Genomic DNA, 21,897 nt, shown 5'->3' with positions numbered 1-21,897 from the left:
GGTAGAGACCAGATCTCTGAAAGATCACAGCAAAATTGCAGTGGAACTATGTTTTGAGTGGCTTTAGTCAGTACCTCTCCGATAGCTGTTATTTGCTGTCACTGAATCATAGAACTATGCAGTATGAGAAAACATGCCCTCAGTCCCAACTCATCCATGTCTATCTAGCTGAGCCAGTTCCATTTGCCTGTAGAAGGGTCCCGACCTAAAACATCGCCTACCCATTTTCCTCAGAGATGCAGCATGATTCACTGAGTTACTCCAGCATTTTGTGTCTATCTTCGGTATAAGCCAACATCTACAGTTCCATTTTGTTATATTGCCCTTATTTGGCTCCTAGCCCTCGAAATCTTTCATACCCATGCACCTGAGCAGTGGCCAGTATTGTACGACAAGATAGTTAACAAGTCCTTGCAAAGGAGGATACATGGTCTTAATGAGTTGCTGCAGGTCAAATATTTGCAGCACCAAAGTGGTTCCATCCTAAAATAATAGTAGCCATTTATTAAGCCTATAAAACTTGTTACTTTGATATTTAGAATCTGCATGAGAGGTTTTCCCATTAATATTTCTACTGCACCTCTCAGTGAGAAATTGTACAGCTATTGCTTGATGCTTGTCTGTTTGATCTGAATCAGATAAAAAAATCTAATGTGGTGGAATTAACTGAACAATTTTGACTTGTGGGTCACCTGCTGTTCACCTTCTCGGTAATATTACAGCTATCAGTTTTGTGTTTATTTAGCACCTTGATTCCCAGAACACAATTTCAAAAATGCAGCTGTGTAAAGAATTTGTTTGTGAATACTAAACGCAGGTCCTCCCTAGTTTATGAATGCCTGACTTAGATAGTGCCAGTCCACATGAACGAGCATTTGGGGGACCGACCGCCAGCATGGATTTGCCGGCTGCTGCAGAGCTGCAGCAATGTTCTACCGTGTTGCAACTCTTGTACACAGCTGCATTTCTGACTTGCGAACAGTTCGGGTTACAAACAGTTCTCAGCAGCGAAACCTGGGAAGGACATGTATCAGAATCCTATATACATTGAAGCATGTAGCTTTGTAAAAACCCTTGGTTGAATTCTAATAAAACAAAACTTAGAAATGCTTAGGAAGGAACTGCAGATGCTGGTTTAAACCGAAGATAGACACAAAAGCTGGAGTAACTCAGCGAGTCAGACAGCATCGCTGGAGGAAAAGAATAGGTGATGTTTCGAGTCAAGTCCCCTCTTCACACTTCTTTAGCAATGCTTACACTTTTGAGCGATATAGCAATTAAAGTTAATATACTGTTTTGTTAGTTGACTATGCTCAATTTCTCAAAATATTCTTGTTTTTACATTTGTCTACATTAAATTTAAAACCAATCTAATCCACAACAGTCTTTAATGCTTTTGTCAAGATACACTATATTATTTTCAACTGTGACCTTAAGCTTATAGGAATGGTTTGCATCCACCTTGTCACTTTAGCCAAATGTTTGTTCATGTGACCTGTTCTCACCCTCTCCATCCGCTGAACTCTTGCTGCTCTTTGCACAGTAGCCTTGCTCAGTCAAACTTCTGACCCCAGTCATCAATAAAACCATCAGCAAAAGGTATTTTCCACTTCAAAATGGGTGGTGAATGTGCAACTTGAAACCCCCTCAGGATTTAATGAGGATATTGAGCTGTTTGACTCTGACCCCCTGGTCCAAATTTCTCATTAACTTACCATATTGATATAGGTGTAAGAATTATTCGTATACCCACTATAGAGGTAAAACTGTTAATATTTTAGTGATTCCAATATCATAAGATTCTTTGTATCTGTAAATAGCAACATGATATTTGAGTTGTCGCATGAAATCTATCAATGCAATTTTTTTCTGTTGTGGAAAGTTTTGTTATTTAGTAGCGTTCTGCTGAACACATCAAAATCTTGGCTTTAAGGTTTTTAAAGTAACAAAAGCTTGGATAAGATGAGAGCTTCTACTTCCAGTAGCTCTCAGAGAGATGCTGGCAGTGAATAGGATGTTTTCATTTCAAGCACTTCAGCACCTTTTGACCATAGCTAACTTCAGCTGACAAATTGATAAATTAAGTTAATTCATGTTATGAATGTTAGCGTATTAACATTTTTTATTCTAACATTTTTTAGAAATTACACGCAGAATATTGTAAGAAATATAAAACACTTTAAAATATTTTTGTATTTACCTTAATATCTTGCATAACTGTGTTATTGTGTTCGAGGGAATTTTTAACAGTTTGAAGGTGAGAAATAATGAAAATGCCAAATGGTTAGAATTGTCTTTAAGATTTTCAGGCCAATAAAGTGACAATCTGATTAGTCTCAGGAACATTTCAGCCAGTTAACATTATTTTATGTGGCTTGTTTGGTGTGTGTTTTTCAAATCGTTTTGCAGAATAACTGTTTGTATTTTTTCAATCTCGGTTTCAGCAATCATTTTGGAGCTTAGTTGTAACTAATAATTTTAAGATTACTTCTCATACTTTCGATGAGTTAAAGACTTTCCCCAACTCTTTATCCTCTTGATGTAGAGAGTAGGTTACCTAATTGCCTGGGTTTCAGCAACTGAGTTACAGAGAAAGGTTAAACAAGTTAGGTCTTTATTCTTTGGAGCACAAAAGGTTAAGGGGGGACTTGATAGAGGTCTTTAAAATGATGAGAGGGATAGACAGAGTAGACGTGGATAAGCTTTTCCCATTGAGAGTAGGGAAGATTCAAACAAGAGGACATGACTTGAGAATTAAGGGACAGAAAGTTTAGGGGTAACATGAGGGGGAACTTCTTTACTCAGAGAGTGGTAGCTGTGTGGGATGAGCTTCCAGTGGAAGTGGTGGAGGCAGGTTCGATTTTATTATTTAAAAATGAATTGGATAGGTATATGGACGGGAAAGGAATGGAGGGTTATGGTCTGAGTGCAGGTAGATGGGACTAGGGGGAAATAAGTGTTCGGCACGGACTTGAAGGGCCGAGATGGCCTGTTTTCCGTGCTGTAATTGTTATATGGTTAATCATAAAACTATCAAATTGTGGCTTTGTTCTCGTCTGTTTGACTGTCGATATTAGTTAAAGCTAATGGGATTATGAACTTGGTTTGCACTTTTTCAATTTTTTGCATCTTAAAATCCTGCCAGCATGTATGTTCACTGCAATTGTTTACTTGCATCTGAAAATTCCAAACAACAAATAATTAGTACCCATCTTACATTTTGAGATATTTAAACATTTAATTTCCTTCACAAATTTGGTGCTTGTATTATGTTTTAAAACAAAGCGAATTCATGAGGATTACAAAAAAAGTTTCAAGCAATGAAAATGCATACTGCAGCCAGTTTCTCCAATGCCACAACTAATACAGTGAAGATCAATTACATCTGTCGAGATGTGTTAGTCACAATAGCTCCATCTTGAGAGCAGGATCTCTTTAAATCGACACACCGGGCAAGGGATGTTAACCTTGTTGTAACTAAGTCATTAAAAACAAGGAAGTGGGTTTTATAATTTCGCCAAGTGGAATAACAAAAATAAAAGAGAAACATGAACAGGAGATGACATGGTATATGTATAGTGTCTAGGTCCTGAAGGTTAAATGCGCTTAAATAAGAACAATAGAATTACACCTAATAGCAAATCATACCACAAACTGAAGAAAGCACGTCCTTTTTATTAAACTTTTTTCCATGGAGATTAGTTCAATTTTGTTAATTTTGGCACACTTCCATATTTACTTTCATTAGTGGTTTCCCAGCTGCTGCAGTCCCCTCCTTAAATATACGGCATGATGTCGTTATATGCTTGGTTATGTTGTCATGTAATGAGTTATTGAATTGATTGAACACACTGCTTCAATGTGTAAGATGCCTAGATGCCATGCAAAAATTAGCAAAGCCATTGGTAGCATTCTCATTCTTCTTGTGCATTAGAGAGCATTAAGGCAATAACTAAACAATCCTATACACAAAGTGCTGGAGTAGCTCAGCGGGTCAGGCGGCATCTCTGGAGAACATGGGTAGGTGATGGTTCGGGATGGGACACGAAACATCATCTTTAATAATAATAATGGATGGGATTTATATAGCGCCTTTCTAATACTCAAGGCGCTTTACATCGCATTATTCATTCACTCCTCAGTCACACTCAGTGGTGGTAAGCTACTTCTGTAGCCACAGCTGCCCTGGGGCAGACTGACGGAAGCGTGGCTGCCAATCTGCGCCTACGGCCCCTCCGACCACCACCAATCACTCACACACATTCACACACATCTTTGGCCTTTGTCCACCATCTTCCTATCAAAAACCCCCAGCATCTGTATCAACTTATTACCTGCCAGGCTTTGTCCTGCCCCTCCTCTCTTCCAGCTTTCCTGCTCCCCCACCCCCACTCACAATCAGTCTTAAGATCATGTGATAGTAGAATTAGGCCATTCGGCCCATCAAGTCTCCTCCGTCATTCAATCATGGCTGATTTATCATTCCCTCCTAACCCCATTCTCCTGCCTTCGCCCCCGCCGGGGGCTTTGACTCTGACATCGGGAGGAGAATGAGGAGTGCAGGGGAGAGATAAGACTTTGCCTTCCATCACAGTGAGGAGGAGATTCACTGTGATGGATGTTTGTGTAAATTTTGTTGTGTCTTGGTTCTTTTTCTTGTGTGTATGACTGCAGAAACCAAATTTCGTTTGAACCTCAATGAGGTTCGAATGACAACAAATAAATTGTATCATTGTATCATAACCACTGACAACGGTCAGAATTGGCCCGACCTGAAACGTCACCCACCCATGTTCTCCAGAGATGCTGGCTGACCAACTGAGTTACCCCAGCACTTTGTCTTGATTTGTAAACCTCCAGCACCTGCAGTTCCTTGGATCCATTTAATTCCATCTTGAGTTTCCATCTCAGTTCATGTCATTGAAAATATACTTCAAGTTATTTTGTGGCTTAGACATTCTCTTGCTTAATTTCTAGCTCTGTTTGCTTGTGTCTCCCTTAAAGTATTGGTTCAACATTAATTGTTTCAGGAATTCTGAGAACATGGCAATGGCCAAAAATTAATTTCTGAGCCGAGCAAGAGTGAAAGGGATATGAAGCCTGAATTTTCAGTGACTAGCAAATGACGAGCTCAATCAAACCTGTACAACGGGATCCAGTGATTTCTAAAAAGATCATCTCGGACCACTCCCATCCAGCAAATCACCTTTTTCAGTCTCTCCCTTCGGGGAGGCGCCTCAGGTCACTTGCTACTAAAACCACCCGCTTTAAAAACAGTTTCTTCCCCTCAGCAATAAGAACTCTCAATTCCGTCCAATAATCAGACAATAATATGACTTTGATGTATACAGTGTCTTGTCTATGGTCTTTGTTTGTTTTTTTGCACTATGTATTGTTGGTGAGATTTGTGATTTGTGATGTGGTATGGATGCACTTTATTACGGTGATCTGTGTTATTAGTGGTATGTAACAAAAGCAGTGTACCATCATGTACCGAACCCAAATACCACCAACCCTGGTTGCGTGGCAATTAAAGATTCTATTCTATTCTATTCTATTCTATAATGTTGATGTCCCCTTTAAAGTTTAGTACAGCTTAGTTTATTCTCATGTGTACCAAGGTACAGTGAAAAGCCTTTGATGCAAGCAAGACATATACGATTACAATGGAGCCATTTACAACGTACAGATACATAGCCGCCTCCCGGCGGTCTGCTGCAGTAGACGCCTCCCATCAGGCCGCGGAGTAGCCGAAGACGGAGCGCCCACGGGTCGGAACCCACGGCTGACGAAGTCGGTGCGGTTGTAGTCCCAGCGCGTCAGGGCCCGTGGAGTAGGCGGAGACTGTGGCCCAGGTCATAGACCACGCCTGACGGAGCCTGGATTGGCAGAGGTCGAGGTCGGAGCCCGTGGCCGAGATCGTAGCCCGTGCACCGCAAGTCGACAGAGCCATGCGGCTGGGCCCTGCATCGGCGTCACGGAGGCGTCCAGAGAGGACCCGGCAGAGGTCAGTGCGGCGGTCGATAGGGGCGTCAGCCGACGGACGAGGAGGCTGCTGCCGGGGGAAAGAACAAAGGAGGGCCCAGGGGGGAGATGGGGAGAACAATGAACAATTGGGGACCTTGCATGGATACTTTGTAACTTTGTCTGCACCATTATGTGGCGACTTTAGAATTTCACTGCCTTGTCACATGTGACAAGAAAGTATTCATTCATTCATGATAAGGGAATATTGTTTAGTGCAAGCCAGCAAAGTCTGATCAAGGATAGTCCGAGGTTCACCCAGAGAGGTAGATAGTAGTTCAGCACTGCTCTGCGGTTGTGGTAGAATGATTTAGTTGCCTGATAACAGCTGGGAAGAAACTGTTCAAAAGGGAACTGCAGATGCTGGAATATCGAAGGTACACAAAATTGCTGGGGGAACTCAGCGGGTGCAGCAGCATCTATGGAGCGAAGGAAATAGGCGACGTTTCGGGCCGAAACCCTTCTTCAGACTGATAGGGGGTGGGGAAAGAAAGAAGGACAAAGGGAGGAGGAGGAGGGGCCCGAGGGCGGGCGGATGGGAGGAGACAGCTAGAGGGTGAAGGAAGGGGAGGGGAGGGGGGGAGGGGACAGCACGGGCTAGCCAAATTGGGAGAATTCAATGTTGATGCCAAGGGGACGCAAGGACCCCAGACGGAATATGAGGTGCTGTTCCTCCAATTTCCGCTGGTGCTCACTCTGGCAATGGAGGAGACCCAGGACAGAGAGGTCGGATTGGGAATGGGAGGGGGAGTTGAAGTGCTGAGCCACCGGGAGATCAGGTAGGTTATTGCGGACTGAGCGGAGGTGTTCGGCGAAACGGTCGCCCAACCTACGCTTGGTCTCACCGATGTAAATCAGCTGACATCTAGAGCAGCGGATGCAGTAGATGAGGTTGGAGGAGATACAGGTGAACCTTTGTCGCACCTGGAACGACTGCTTGGGACCTTGAATGGAGTCGAGGGGGGAGGTGAAGGGACAGGTGTTGCATTTCTTGCGGTTGCAACGGAAAGTGCCCGGGGAGGGGGTGGTGCGGGAGGGAAGTGAAGAATTGACGAGGGAGTTGCGGAGGGAGCGGTCTTTGCGGAAGGCAGACATGGGGGGAGATGGGAAGATGTGGCGAGTGGTGGGGTCACGTTGGAGGTGGCGGAAATGGCGGAGGATTATGTGTTGTATTTGCCGGCTGGTGGGGTGAAAGGTGAGGACCAGAGGGACTCTGCCCTTGTTGCGTGTGCGGGGATGGGGAGAGAGAGCAGCGTTACGGGGTATGGATGAGACCCTGGTGTGAGCCTCATCTATGGTGGCGGAGGGGAATCCCCGTTCCCTGAAGAACGAGGACATTTCCGATGCCCTGGTATGAAATGTCTCATCCTGGGAACAGATGCGGCGTAGGCGGAGGAATTGGGAGTAGGGGATGGAGTCTTTACAGGGGGCAGGGTGGGAAGACGTGTAGTCCAGATAGCCATGTGAGTCAGTGGGTTTATAATGTATGTCGGTCAGGAGTCTGTCCCCTGCGATGGAGATGGTGAGGTCAAGGAATGGTAGGGAAGTGTCTGAAATCGTCCAGGTGTATTGGAGTGCCGGATGGAAGTTGGTGGTGAAGTGGATGAAGTCAGTCAGTTGTGTGTGGGTGCAGGAGGTGGCACCAAAGCAGTCGTCAATGTAACTGTCCCTTGTAACAATGTAACAAGAAACTGTCCCTGAATCTGGAGGTGTGATTTTTCACACTTCTATACTTTTTGCCTGGTGGGAGAGGGGAGAAGAGGGAGTGGCCAGGGTGCAACTTGTCCTTGATTATGCTGATGGCCTTGCCTTTACTGATCATGGGCAGTTCATGCTCTCTCTGCATTTGGCAGTGGTGATGTTATCAAGCTGGCTTAATGGTTAGATAGATAGATAGATAGATAAATACTTTATTAATCCCCTTATTCAGGGGAAATTCTGATGTCCATGCAGCACACTAATAAAAAATACAACACAGTATTCGTAAAGAAATTCAACACCAAAACATCCCCCCACAGTGATTCCCACTGTGGGGGAAGGCACAAAGTCCAGTCCCCATCCCCTTGTCCACCTTGTCCACCCAAAGTCGGGCCCAATTGAGGCCTCCACAGTCGCCGCCACGGCGCCCGATGTTCTCGCCGGGTGATGGTACTCCGGCGTCGGGAGAACCCCCAGCAGCTTGGGGTGCCAGGAACGGCCGCCTTCCCACCGGAGCCTGCGGCTTCCAAGCCAACAGACCACGCCAGACGGAGCTCCGCACACTGGTGATCTCGGCGAGATGTAAGTTCAACGTCGCAGCTGGCCGCTCCGCAGAACCGCGGCTCCACGATGTTTTCCTCGGCGGTCCCAGCATACTGGAGTCCCAGCGCGGCGACCCAGGAAAGGCATCGCCCGCTCCGCAATAGCGCTCCAGCGCTGCACTGCCGCCAAAGCCGATGTTCTGCGCCGCCGCCGCCGCCGCCAACGCCCTGCGCCGCCGCCAAAGCCGATGTTCTGGCCAGGTCCCCTCAGGGAAACGTCGCTCCATGACCCGCTGGTAGGCCGCAAGGACAGGTCGAAGACGCTGCACGGAGGAAGGCAACCCCTCCGACCAGGTAGGGACTTAGAAAAGCAGTTTCCCCCTTCCCCCCCACCACCCCCCACACATAAAAGATTTAGACCCCCTGACTGTACATTTAACGAACTCAAAATAATAAAAAAGAAGGGGAAAAAACGGACAGCTGCAGGACAGGCAGCCGTTCAGGACAGCGCCTCCTCCGGAATCAGTTGCATTGAAAATTTCCCAGCGTAAGAAAAAGAGGAAGGAAAGAGCATAATTATCAAACTAATATTTAAGTAAGTAAGTAAGTAAGTTTATTGGTTAAGTATTCACATACAAGGAATTTGCCTTGGTGCTCCGCCCACAAGTAACAACATGACACGCAGTGACAGTTACGAATGACTCAGAAAACGCTAGACATTAATAATAATAAAACATTTATGATAAAACACCATTGATCAAGCATGTGAACCAATTAAGTACCAGAACAAAGGGAGGCTACAGATTTTTGGCTGTTGAGTAGAGCAACTACTCGTGGATAAAAACTATTTTTATGTCTGGCTGTGGCAGCTTTGACAATCCGGAGTCGCCTTCCAGAGGGAAGTGATTCAAAGAGTTTGTGGCCAGGGTGAGAGGGGTCAGAGATGATCTTGCCCGCTCGCTTTAAAACATATTACAGATGTTTATGTCTTAACTTGATCTTCTGAATCTTTCAGAAAGAATAATTTTGTTTCTAATAGGACCCAATTTCCTGTGATGAACTTGCCGAGAGCTATTCTTTTCATTCAGTCACATTTGGCACAGAGCCTTTGATTTTACTCTCCTAACTTTCAACCATATCTTCCAAGGGATTTGACTATAGGCTTAAAAATACAATCATATTCCAGACGTTAGAAAATAAATTATTTGTTGTACAATATTAATCAAAAATTTAAAATTGTTTTTGTTACTTGGCAACATGCTCCAAAATGTTGATTTCCCAGATTAAAAAATAAAAATGTTCATACCTGCTGGAAACAATTGTTGTAGTATTAGTTCAGTTGAGAGATACAGTGCGGAAACAGGCCCTTCGCCCACCGAGACCGCACCGACCAATGATCCCCGCACACCAGTACTATCCTTAACACTCGGGACAATTTACAAGCTTTACCAAAACCAATTAACCTACAAACCTGTAGTTCTTTGGCATATGGGAGGAAACCAGAGCACCCGGAGAAAACCCATGCGGTCACATGTAGAACGTACAAACTCCCTACAAACAGCACCCATAGTCAGGATAGAACCTGGGTGACGCTGTAAGGCAGCAAGTCTATTATAATAGTTGAATAAGATTACTCTGCAGAAAAGTGTGTGGCGTTACATCCCATTTTCCCAATGTATTTATTCTGAAACGTTTTTTGCATTGCCTCCCTTACATGACCTAATACCCTCCTCTTCTACCACTTCCAGTGGTTGAGTTACTCGGCTTGTAGCAGTCCTCTGGACCATCGATCCAGAGACATGACTTTGAATCCCACCATGGCAGAGAGATATTAAATCATTAAATAAATCTTCATTATTGGATTATCTTGCAAAGAAAACTAGATTCTCTCTTTTATTTCAGGAATGGAAATAATGTTAGTGTCATTTTTAACTCATCTTTGTGGTCATCTTTTAACTCCATTCAGGGACAATTAGGAACAGAGATTAAATGATGGTGTTGCCAGCAAAATCAACATCCTAGATATAGACAAACACAGCAATAAAATTTAATTTGAAACATCAACTCTTAGCTATTCTTAGATTAATCATCTGGGTGCTAAAATTCTGTGTAATTTATTTTGGGTAGAATAAGTTGCCCTTAAAAGGTTTTTTTTTAAGTTTGGTAATTGAATGGCTATTTGTTCCACCAAGTCCTGACTTCCCAGTTTTACAATGCTCCCTGTAATCAGCAGTGTTTATAATAACTTTTAACACTATATTTGTTTCCACCTTTGCAAGAAGGAATTCCTCCTCGTATCTTATTGAAATTAATTTTTCACTAATTTATGTTTACACCCTCCAGGGTTAATTTCTTTGCTTTTTTTTCTATTGAAGTATTAATGAGGATTTATCTTATCTAATGATGTGTAAAACTTACATAAGATCCTTCTATAACTCGTTTCTCTCTGTAGTCGAGATTTGACTTCAGATCGAACTATTTTGTAGTTCATGATTTGGTGCAGATGATGCGTAAATTAAGACCTTCAAGGTAACATTTATAATGCAGCTACAAAAAGAGCTGTGCTGCAGTGTACACACTGGAATGTGTAGAAATAATGAAGTCTTGTTTTGTCACCTTCATGTGTTACAGATTAATCAACATTGCCCTAAAGTCTGGTGTCCATTAACTCCAACCTTATTGCACATCTCTCATCAGGCAAACAGTTTAAAGATTAGGTCTTGTTCACTTTCAATAGCCAGATGATGAAGTGGTAAGGCAACTTCACCTTACACCCCTGTGGCATTTAGGTAGACCTCCAGTATCTTGAATGGTTAACTTTATACATCAGAAATTGCTGCAGGCAAACTGAGTGCATGGTCACATTTGTGTCTGGTCGCGCTCACAAAGTAAAATAGTGGGATGGAAATTCTTCCATGGTGGACGAAGCTGTTCAGGGAGCATGTGGTACATTTTTTTTTGCACGATCACGGGCAGCAAAACTCTGTTTTGTGCAAAACCTGTTGCAATTAAGCAATTCAACTTGCCTGCCTTGAGTGAACTGATAGATTTCCTTTCTTGTACTGCTGGTGGGTCGGGTAGGCTAAGATTCCTGCATGGTAGGAGGAATGGAGAAACAAGGAACTGCAGATGCTGGTTAATACACAAAAGGACACACCGCCTTGGAGTAACTCAGTAGTTCAGGCAGCATCTTAGGAGAACATGGAGAGATGATGTTTTGGGTCAGGATCCTTCTTTAGACTGGAGGAAGAACCAAGAGGGTAGAGAATAAAAGCAAGAGCGTCACATGTTGAGTTAAGGAGCATTAGGAGATTCAGGGCACAAGGCATCAGCGGTGGGAGTTCCAGATATGTAGTTGAATGGGGGTGAGGATGTGAGGCTTGTGCATCCAATCTGTCCAGAGCAAGGCAGAATATAAGATGTTGATGAGCTCACCATCGTGGGGTGAGGTGCTTGAACACACAAGCTGATAGGATCCTCGATGCGGAGACCAAAGGATTATTCACTGCAGACATGAGTAGAATGTCTAATGACATGGACGATGTGAAAAGTGCTTAAAGAATGATCCACCTGCACAAAAAGTTCACACCTCAGGTTCAACAGAAGTTGTGCTAATATCGGTCCCCTTTAAGCTTGATCTTTTTTAGGCCTGAGTAGCCTGTGCCTTTCATGGGCCTCATTCATCCAAATTAATTCACACTTACAATGTCAAAACATACATCGCATCTCATTTGATATCAACGGCATCTCTGTAGATATGGAAGTCATATGCAGGAAGGATCCCAGTTAAATTCACTGGCCAATTCACTGGATGTTTTCAAGAGAGAGTTAGATTTAGCTCTTAGGGCTAAAGGAATCGAGGGATTTGGGGAAAAAGCAGGAACGCGGTACTGGTATTAGATGACCAGCCATTATCATATTGAATAGCGGTGCTGGCTCGAAGGGCTGAATGGCCTACTCCTGCACCTATTTTTCTAAGTTTCTATTGGCTGAAGCATGTAAGGTGCACACTAAGGATCTGATCCAATGAGCTTTAGACTTCAGAGATACAGTGCAGAAACAGGCCCTTCTGCCACTGAGTCTGTGCCAAGCAGTGACACCCCTTACACTAGCACTATCCTACACACTAGGAACCATTTACAATTTTACCAAAGCCAAATTGACCTACAAACCTGAACATCTTTGAAATGTAGGAGGAAACCCAGAGAAACCCACGCGGTCACAAGGAGAATGTACACTTGTATAGAATAGAAAGACAGTTGCTCTGCAAGAAAATTCCTTACACCACCATTTGACGTTCCCATACTGTAGAGGACAGTGGCAGGTGGACTTGATGGTGTGACGGGAATAGTGCAAGGAAGACTAATGGTTGGCTTACTTTTGCTTGCTCTTTTGTACCAAGCAGGCATTAATGAAGCAGTGGAGTTGGTATCTATCAACACACATTTCGATGATACACATAAAAATGTGCGTGTTTTGTATTCTAAAGACAGCGTTAGGCACGGTCTCCAAAGGTGCTTCTTGTATCTTCTCACAGAAGAAACATAGAGGCAATTTTTTTAAATCCCATTTTCTATATAGTCACACACTGAGTAAGTTTGGAGTGAAAGGATCATTTTCCATAACACTGACTGAGTAGCTGCATTATTTCCTAACCTTTTAAATTACTGGGAAAAGGTTCCGGTGGATTGCTTTACAGGCAACATGTTCTACCCTGTCATGAGAATATATAATTTTAGGAAAAAACTGGGGGGGTTTTTTAGTTAATTTTGAACTTGCATCAAAGTGTTGGAACAACTTTTGAAAAAACAAATATTCACAATTTTCTCAAACAAAATTACTCAATTTAAAATTACACCAATGGGGATCAATTATGGTTTTCTGTTTGATATGCCCTTATTTTTTTTTTAAAAAGCTGCTTTGTTCCCTGAAGACTTACCCACAATACGGTGAGGGAGGGGGAAGATTTAACAGGAACCTGAGGGCAACTTTTTTACACACAAGATAGTGGGTCTCTGATATCAAGATGATGTTTTGAAATGTGTCTTAAATTGTGGTCAGGGAACTGTATTTTAGCAAGGAAGAGAGGGGATGATGAAGCAAAATGGTGTAGGAAATAATTTTTAATGATTGCAACATGAAAGGACAGCTGCAAAAAAGGCATCTTTAACAAGAGAATGAACCTGCCTTTGGATAATTCATTTGTTCTATATCTCTCTATATCACCATCTATATCATCTCTTGTTTCCCTTTCCCCTTACTCTTGACCCGAAACGTCACCTATTCCTTTTCTCCAGAGATGCTGTAAGACCTGCTGAGTTGCTCCAGTTTTTTTGCATCTTACCTTTGTTTATTGAGATGTTAGTGTTACATTTGATATTGCAGTGCAGTCCCGAATTTCCGTTTTGTTCATCAGTGTGCTATTTAAACTAATTCAGTCAATCAGCAGATCTGCGCTTAGACCACAGTCACTTCATGTCTTGATTTTGTGCAAAACCTATATTGTTGAACTGCACAAGGCTGCTCATTCGTAAATGCTGCTGTTGATTAGCCATTTGCCATTTAGCTAAAAAAAAATCCTGGTCTACAACTTTAAGATCCTGAATATGTCGGGGGTTTTCTGAAGAAATTGTCAAAATAACTATGGGTAACTATTTCACAAAAAAAGTACTCTTTATGTTTTATGGGGCATTTGAAAATATTAACGTAGAAACATTCAGCAAACTAGTCATTATTGCAATGTGGAATAGCACAAATTATGTTAACACTTTAACCCTTCTGCACAGTGAGAGCATGTATGCACTCTTGAAATTTGTACATTTTTCAGCTGAAACTAAAATTGGCCCTAAATACTGACACTGATTTGTTAATTCAAAACCTGACTGGAATACTTATGAAGCAATAAATGTGCAAACAAAATATGAAATTAACCATCTACAACAATTCAGATTTACATGATGTCTCCTTGTTTTGTTAATACATCTTAATGGAGTTTTGATTGTTTATATAACAAAGGCATGAATGGTAGAAATATGACATGGTTAATTTAAAATGCACATGAACAAGAAATTAATTTCTCTGAGATAACATGCTAAATTATAATATACCAGATGTATTCTGTTGTTTTGTTTATATTCATAATTAATACAAGAAACCCGTATTCATTAGATTTCAAAAACGGAAAAGGTCTTGTTCTGTGTCTGGCTAATCTAAAAATGACCTGCCGAGTACTTCCAAGGTTGCCTTGTTGTAAGCCATTTGCTGCACAGATTGAGGTTTTCATTCAAGGGGCGCAGAGCAATATGGAAGGAGCTGCGGGAACAGGAGGCTTGCTCATGTCAGCGTGAAGCACAGTCACCATATTCACTCCATTCTGCCGCAGACTTGAAGAGCAGTAGCTGAGTTGGAACCAGTGTTCATCACGAGATTGTCAATCACTGTCCGTTAACATTTGCGAGAGTCGATGTCTTTATTCAAAGACAGCTGGGCAAACCAGAGATGCAGACGAGTAGTAAGCAATTTGCTTGGACTGCACAAAACAAACAAGGGCAGGACATAGAAGCCAGCCCTTCACATAGGAATATAATGGGATATGGCGACCTTTTGGCACTCCATTCAATTCCATTCTCTGTTACACAAAAAGCTTTAGTCCCTGTTGTCAATTTACTTTAATTAGTGGCATGATGCAGATAAGAAAATGAACCTCACTTGCGTCCCAGTTACAAATGTGATCTAGAACTCAAGTGGAGAAGTATTCTTAAATGACTAGGAAGTAAATGAAGTCTATAATTTGCAACAAAAAAAAGGCAAAAAGAATATGCCCTTAACGACAACATAACCAAGATATGGCATTCCTTCAAGACTGATGAGATTTGAAAATGAGTCAATAGCACGTCAGTAAATAGAAAGCAGAGGGTCTGAAGTCTTAAAAAGGAAAACGTCCCAAAGAAAGGAAACAGTGCAAATATACGTCCAAAGAGTTCAGAGTAAATATGACACTGCATTCCTCGATTGGAATGCCGAAACATTTCAAAAGCTGCAAAAGACAACAGAGATCAAAATCTCTTTGCAGTTGTGTTCTTAATGAAAATGGGTTTTAGTCAGTTTCCTGTTATTCTAGTCAGAAGTTTCTGATTTCATAAAATCATCTGCATGTCCATTCATTTTGTTCCGTTTTTAATCCCTTTTCAGTTCCCTTTTCTTGAAAGTACAAACATTTTCTTAAGTACCTCAGGAATTCAGCAAACTGCACATTCTGCATGTGAGAAATTACATGATGACATAATCCAATCTGTCATGATCGAACATTGTGTCCCTCTCCAAATCCAGGCTGACCACCAGAACATTCATTATTCACACTTTATTTTGCCTTATCCAGCATGATCTTTGCCAATCTACATCCTCCATGCCTCATAAATTTCACCTTTCCTTAACTTGCCCTCCTAATCCATCATCCAATCAACTCGTGATATGTGAATGATCCCACTGCAATAAATTTAAAATTCTTATCTTCAAGTTATTTTATGACCTTGCCATCTATGTTTTTTTCTAACTCCCATTTCCAACCCATCACCTATCTAGATGATCACCTATTTAAATCCTCTTTGGTCTTCCAATGTCAGGCTGTTTTCCAACTACCCACCTCACACGTTCGATATTATGTGACGTTTCAGTAATTTCAGCTCTATTTTCACTAAAATAAAAATGTACCTTTTTTTCCTGTCGATTTTATTTGTTCCTTCTTACCCAGCCCGTTTATAAAATTTGGGGTGTTTCTACATCGTCAACATGAAAGTTGTACTCAACATAGATTTATGTATATCCAAACATAGTTCAGGAGGAATCACCTGTTAGAAATTAGTGGTAAGACATCAGATTTGTTTTTAACCTTTTACTCTTTAACCCGCGATCTCTAAAGTTGAGATATGTTCAACAGTTGGCATAGCGAGATTAAATACCTCAGCACAACCAATCATCCAACCTGCAACCATCTGTTCTTTGCTCCATTACACAATTACATTACTCACTTGATCCTAACGGACGGAACTCTACCTTATAACTTTAATATTAGCATTCACCAATATTTCTCCTTATTTTTGCGTGATGTATTTAGATTTGACAATAGACTACTATGAAAATTCTGGATCAGTGCGAGCTTATGTTTATGGAAGAAGGAAAATTGATCTTGATTCCCAAACGAGTGGAAAATTTAGATATTTGTAGAAATTGAAATCTTTATTTTTTTCCTTTGTTCTTATAAATACCTCAGTCTTTTTCACTGTCAAGGATTGAATTGTACACATTGGTTACTCAATGAATCTCATATGCCTTGATGAAATCTAAACGTCACGGTCAATGTCCTGGCGTTCAGTCAAGTTCTATCAAGAGGACTTGCAGAAATCTGCAAATTTGCTCTTCATTTGCTCAGTTGTTTTTTTCTTTCTACGTGGTATGCCAATCCTGTAAGAGCCATTATCCTCCATTTTCTGATAGATTTCCATCAGGCCCAAAAGGTACAGAAGTGTGAAAACGCACACCTCCAGATCCAGGGATTCTAAAGCACCCGTAGCCAGGATTGAACCCGGACCTCTGGCGCTGTAAGGCAGCAACTCTCTTTCGGTGCCTGTACCTGATGAATTTTCATTAGATTATTAGGAGTTTGTTCTCCCTCTGCAGGACCAATTTAGGAAATGTGTGTAACATTTTAGAAAGCTGGCATGGAAGGGGAACAGAGGACTTACATTTCTATTGGACCTTTTCGGAATCGCCTGAAGCACGTAAAAGGCTGTACTTCCGACACACAGTCACTCTTGTTTGAGTTAGAGTTTAGTTTATTGCCACGTGTATCGAGGTGCAGTGAAAAGCTTTTGTTGCGTGCTATCCAGTCAGAGGACAGACAATACATGATTACAATCAAGCCATCCACAGTGGACAGATACATGATAAAGGGAATAACGTGAATAACTTTAAATCCAGTAAAGTCCGATCAGAGATAGCCCGAGGGTCTCCAATGAGGCAGATAGTAGCGCAGGTCTGTTCTCTGGTTGTGGTGTAATGTAGGAAATCTGTTAGAATAAACACAACAACTGTAATCACATTTTTTTCCCCTAGAGATGCTGATTTTCAGATAATTATTGACCTGTGCACTAAGGATAACAAGCCGATTCTTAGTTTAGAATTCCATCCAATACACAAGGCACATCTTCAGTAGTATATCAGTGCCCTCCATAATGTTTGGGACAAAGTCCCATCATTTATTGGCTTCACAGGCGTTTGTAATTGCTCAGGTGCATTTAATTGCCTCCTTCATGCAGGTATAAGAGAGCTCTCAGCACCTAGTCTTTCCTCCAGTCTTTCCATCACCTTTGGAAACTTTAATTGCTGTTTATCAACATGAGGACCAAAGTTGTGCCAATGAAAGTCAAAGAAGCCATTTTTTTTTTGGCGCCGACCTGTAGGGGGTATGGCTGCCTAGCCTGCAGCTGTCTGTTTTTCATTTCTTTTTTCTTATTTTTAGTTAGTTTAGTGTTTTGTTTTTAAGGAGTTCTAGCTTTTTTATGTGTGGGGAGGGGGGGGGGGGGGGGAAGGGGGAAACTAATTTTCAGGGTCCCTACCTGGTCGGAGATGCAGCTTTTCTCCGGGCTGCACTTTCGACCCGTCCTCGCGGCCTACCAGCGGGCCTGGAGCGGTATTTCCTGAGGGGACCGCCCGGAGCATCGGCGGCGGCGGCTGCGGAGCTGCGGGTCCGAGGAGCGAGGGGACCGCCCGGAGCTTCGGCATCGGCATCGGCGGCACCGGCGCTGAACTTTACATCGGGAGCCTGGGATCTCGCGACAAGATCGCCAGTTGAGCTCCATTCGGCGCGGCCTTGTCGGCTCCGGAAGCCACGGTCTCGAGTATGGAGGCGGCCGTTCCAGGGTTCCCAAGCCGCTGAGAGGACTCTCCCGACGCCGGAACATCATCACCCGGCGAGGACGGCCTGGAACATCGGGCCTCCGTAGAGGCAACTGTGGAGGCCTCAATAGGCCCGACTATGGGTGGACATTGGGGATGGGACTGGACTTTGTGCCTTCCCCCATAATGGGAACCATTTTGGGGGGATGTTTTTATGTTAAAGCTATTTATTATTGTTATGTTTGTATTCTTTTTTATGTGCTGCATTGGCAAAAGGAATTTCACTACATCTAGGTGTATGTGACAATAAATCAACCTTTGAACCTTTGAACCTTTGAAACTGAGAAACAAGAATAAAATTGTCAGAGACATCAGCCAAACCTTAGGCTTACCAAAATCAACTGTTTGGAACATCATTAAGAAGAAAGAGAGCACTGGTGAGCTTACAAATCGCAAAGAGACTGGCAGGCCAAGGAAGACCTCCACAGCTGATGACAGAAGAATTCTCTCTATAATAAAGAATTCTATATATAAAAAACAAACACCTGTCTGATAGATCAGAAATACTCTTCAGGAGTCAGGTGTGGATTTGTCAATGACCACTGTCCGCAGAGGACTTCATGAACAGAAATACAGAGGCTATATTGCAAGATGCAAACCACTGGTTAGCCGCAAAAATAGGATGGCCAGGTTACAGTTTGCCAAGAAGTACTTAAAAGAGCAACCACAGTTCTGAAAAAAGATCTTGTGGACAGATGAGACGAAGATTAACTTATATCAGAGTGATGGCAAGAGCAAAGTATGGAGGAGAGAAGGAACTGCCCAAGATCCAAAGCTTACCCCCTCATCTGTGAAACACGTTGGTGGGGGTGTTATGGCCTGGGCATGTATGGCTGCTGAAGGTACTGGCTCACTTATCTTCATTGATGATACAATGGCTAATGGTAGTAGCATAATGAATTCTGAAGTGCATAGACACATCCTATCTTCCATTGTTTAAAAAGGGTTCTAAGAGTAAACCTAGCAATTATAGACCTGTTAGTTTGACTTCAGTGGTGGGCAAATTAATGGAAAAGATACTTAGAGATACTTAGAGATAATATATATAAGCATCTGGATAAACAGGGTCTGATTAGGAACAGTCAACATGGATTTGTGCCTGGAAGGTTATGTTTGACTAATCTTCTTGAATTTTTTGAAGAGGTTACTAGGGAAATTGACGAGGGTAAAGCAGTGGATGTTGTCTATATGGACTTTAGCAAGGCCTTTGACAAGGTTCCTCATGGAAGGTTGGTTAAGAAGGTTAAACTGTTGGGTATAAATGAAGGAATAGCAAGATGGATTCAGCAGTGGCTGAATGGGAGAAGCCAGAGGGTAATGGTGGATGGCTGTTTGTCGGGTTGGAGGCAGGTGACTAGTGGGGTGCCTCAGGGATCTGTGTTGGGTCCTTTGTTGTTTGTCATGTACATCAATGATCTGGATGAAGGGGTGGTAAATTGGATTAGTAAGTATGCAGATGATACCAAGATAGGGGGTGTTGTGGATAATGAAGAGGATTTCCAAAGTCTACAGAGTGATTTAGGCCATTTGGAAAAATGGGCTGAAAGATGGCAGATGGAGTTTAATGCTGATAAATGTGAGGTGTTACACCTTGGCAGGACAAATCAAAATAGGACGTACATGATAAATGGTAGGGAATTGAAGAATACAGTTGAACAGAGGGATCTGGGAATAACCGTGCATAGTTCCTTGAAGGTGGAATCTCGTATAGATAGGGTGGTAAAGAAAGCTTTTGTATTGCTAGCCTTTATAAATCAGAGCATTGAGTATAGAAGCTGGGATGTAATGTTAAAATTGTACAAGGCATTGGTGAGACCAAATCTGGAGTATGGTGTACAATTTTGGTCGCCCAATTATAGGAAGGATGTCAACAAAATAGAGAGAGTACAGAGGAGATTTACTAGAATGTTGCCTGGGTTTCAACAACTAAGTTACAGAGATAGGTTGAATAAGTTAGGTCTTTATTCTCTGGAGCGCAGAAGGTTAAGGGGGGACTTGATAGAGGTCTTTAAAATGATGAGAGGGATAGACAGAGTTGATGTGATCAAGCTTTTCCCTTTGAGAATAGGGAAGATTCAAACAAGAGGACATGACTTCAGAATTAAGGGACAGAAGTTTAGGGGTAACATGAGGGGGAACTTCTTTACTCAGAGAGTGGTAGCGATGTGGAATGAGCTTCCAGTGGAAGTGGTGGCGGCAGGTTCGTTGGTAACATTTAAGAATAAATTGGATAGGCATATGGATGAGAAGGGAATGGAGGGTTATGGTATGAGTGCAGGCAGGTGGGACTAAGGGAAAAAAATTGTTCGGCTCGGACTTGTAGGGCCGAGATGGCCTGTTTCCGTGCTGTAATTGTTATATGGTTATATCTGCTGGAGTTCAAACAAATCCCTCATAACTAATTGGCCGGCGGTTCATTCTACAGCAAGACAATGATCCCAAACCTACTGCTAAACCAACAAAGGAGTTTCTCAAAGCTAGAAAATGGTCAATTCCTGAGCGGCCAAGTCAATCACCCGATCTGAACCCAATTGTGCAAACCTTTTATATGCTGAAGAGAAAACTGAAGGGCACTAGCCCTAAAAACAAGCATAAGCTAAAGATGGCTGCAATATAGGCTAGGCAGAGCATCACCAGAGAATGCACCCAGCAACTGGTGATGTCCATGAATTGTAGACTTCAAGCAGTCATTGCATGCAAAGGATATAGAACAAAATACTAATCATGGCTACTTTAATTTACATGTCATTATTGTGTCCCAAATACTTTGAGGGCACTGTACGTTTCTGCTCAGGCAATTATAGTCTGTTGTCTGAAGTAAGTCTTGCACCCAAAATTTTGCGACTGAGAAGAATAACACAAAAAAGTCATGAGAGCATGATTACTTAATTGAAGAATTTATTAGAACTGGCCACAGGTGAAATTTAAAGTTTCAATCAATGGTATAGAAGTTTGTTACAAATATATGTCATAATGTCAAATGTCATCAATTCCAGACACTATAATTATGAGAGCATTATGCAACAATCTAATAATTATTGTGTAATTTTTGGGCAGTGGGCAGGTGCTATAGACCTGCACGGGAAGGTAGACACTCCCGCCGCCACGAGTCTCGGGCAGATGGGGCTTTTCAGCCTGCGAAGGCAGTCTATCTAGGAGAGGGAAAACTCTGATTTAAAACCTCCACTGCCTTGTGGCCATATCCAGTCATGGAAAAGGCTCCAGGAGTAAACCTCAAGAAAATCTGGAGTCGGAGCCCCTAAGGCAGTTTGTCGTTGTCTACAACCTTGCTCTGGCAGCTCCTGCGACGGCGCTGGTGCCAAACTGTAACGGCCCTGCTGTTCCTTTGGATCGATCAGCAATGTGGAGAGGGGGGACGTGCTGCATGGGCAACAGCCTGTCCTCCATATGACATCGCCCAGGCTTGCATCCGACCAGGATGCATCACCCATGGTCAGTCATTACCAAGAGGGGCCTACCTATCCTTCCTGGATGTATACACAATATTTGTCTAATATATTACTCATTTTATTGTATTGTAACAATCTAAAAAATAGTATAAAAGGGAAAAATGCACAAAAAATCTTAGCATTGTCATCTTTTGATTTTTCCAGCATCTGCAGTTCTTTCTTAAGCATTGGTCATCTATCAGTTAGAGACATTATTATTTGTAGGATGG

The 21,897-nt window shown here is 42.4% G+C and overlaps 1 protein-coding gene across 1 annotated transcript in view; it reads left to right on the top strand.

Moving 5' to 3' along the window:
- The window catches only part of ascc3 (activating signal cointegrator 1 complex subunit 3), a 363,313-nt gene that overhangs the window by 296,196 nt on the left and 45,220 nt on the right, over window positions 1-21,897 (top strand). The window lies entirely within an intron of this gene.

This window comes from Amblyraja radiata, chromosome 5, assembly GCF_010909765.2.
Source record: "Amblyraja radiata isolate CabotCenter1 chromosome 5, sAmbRad1.1.pri, whole genome shotgun sequence".
NCBI lineage: Eukaryota > Metazoa > Chordata > Chondrichthyes > Rajiformes > Rajidae > Amblyraja > Amblyraja radiata.
The sequence above is the reverse complement of the archived record's forward strand: the minus strand, read 5'-3'. Positions and strand labels throughout refer to the sequence as shown.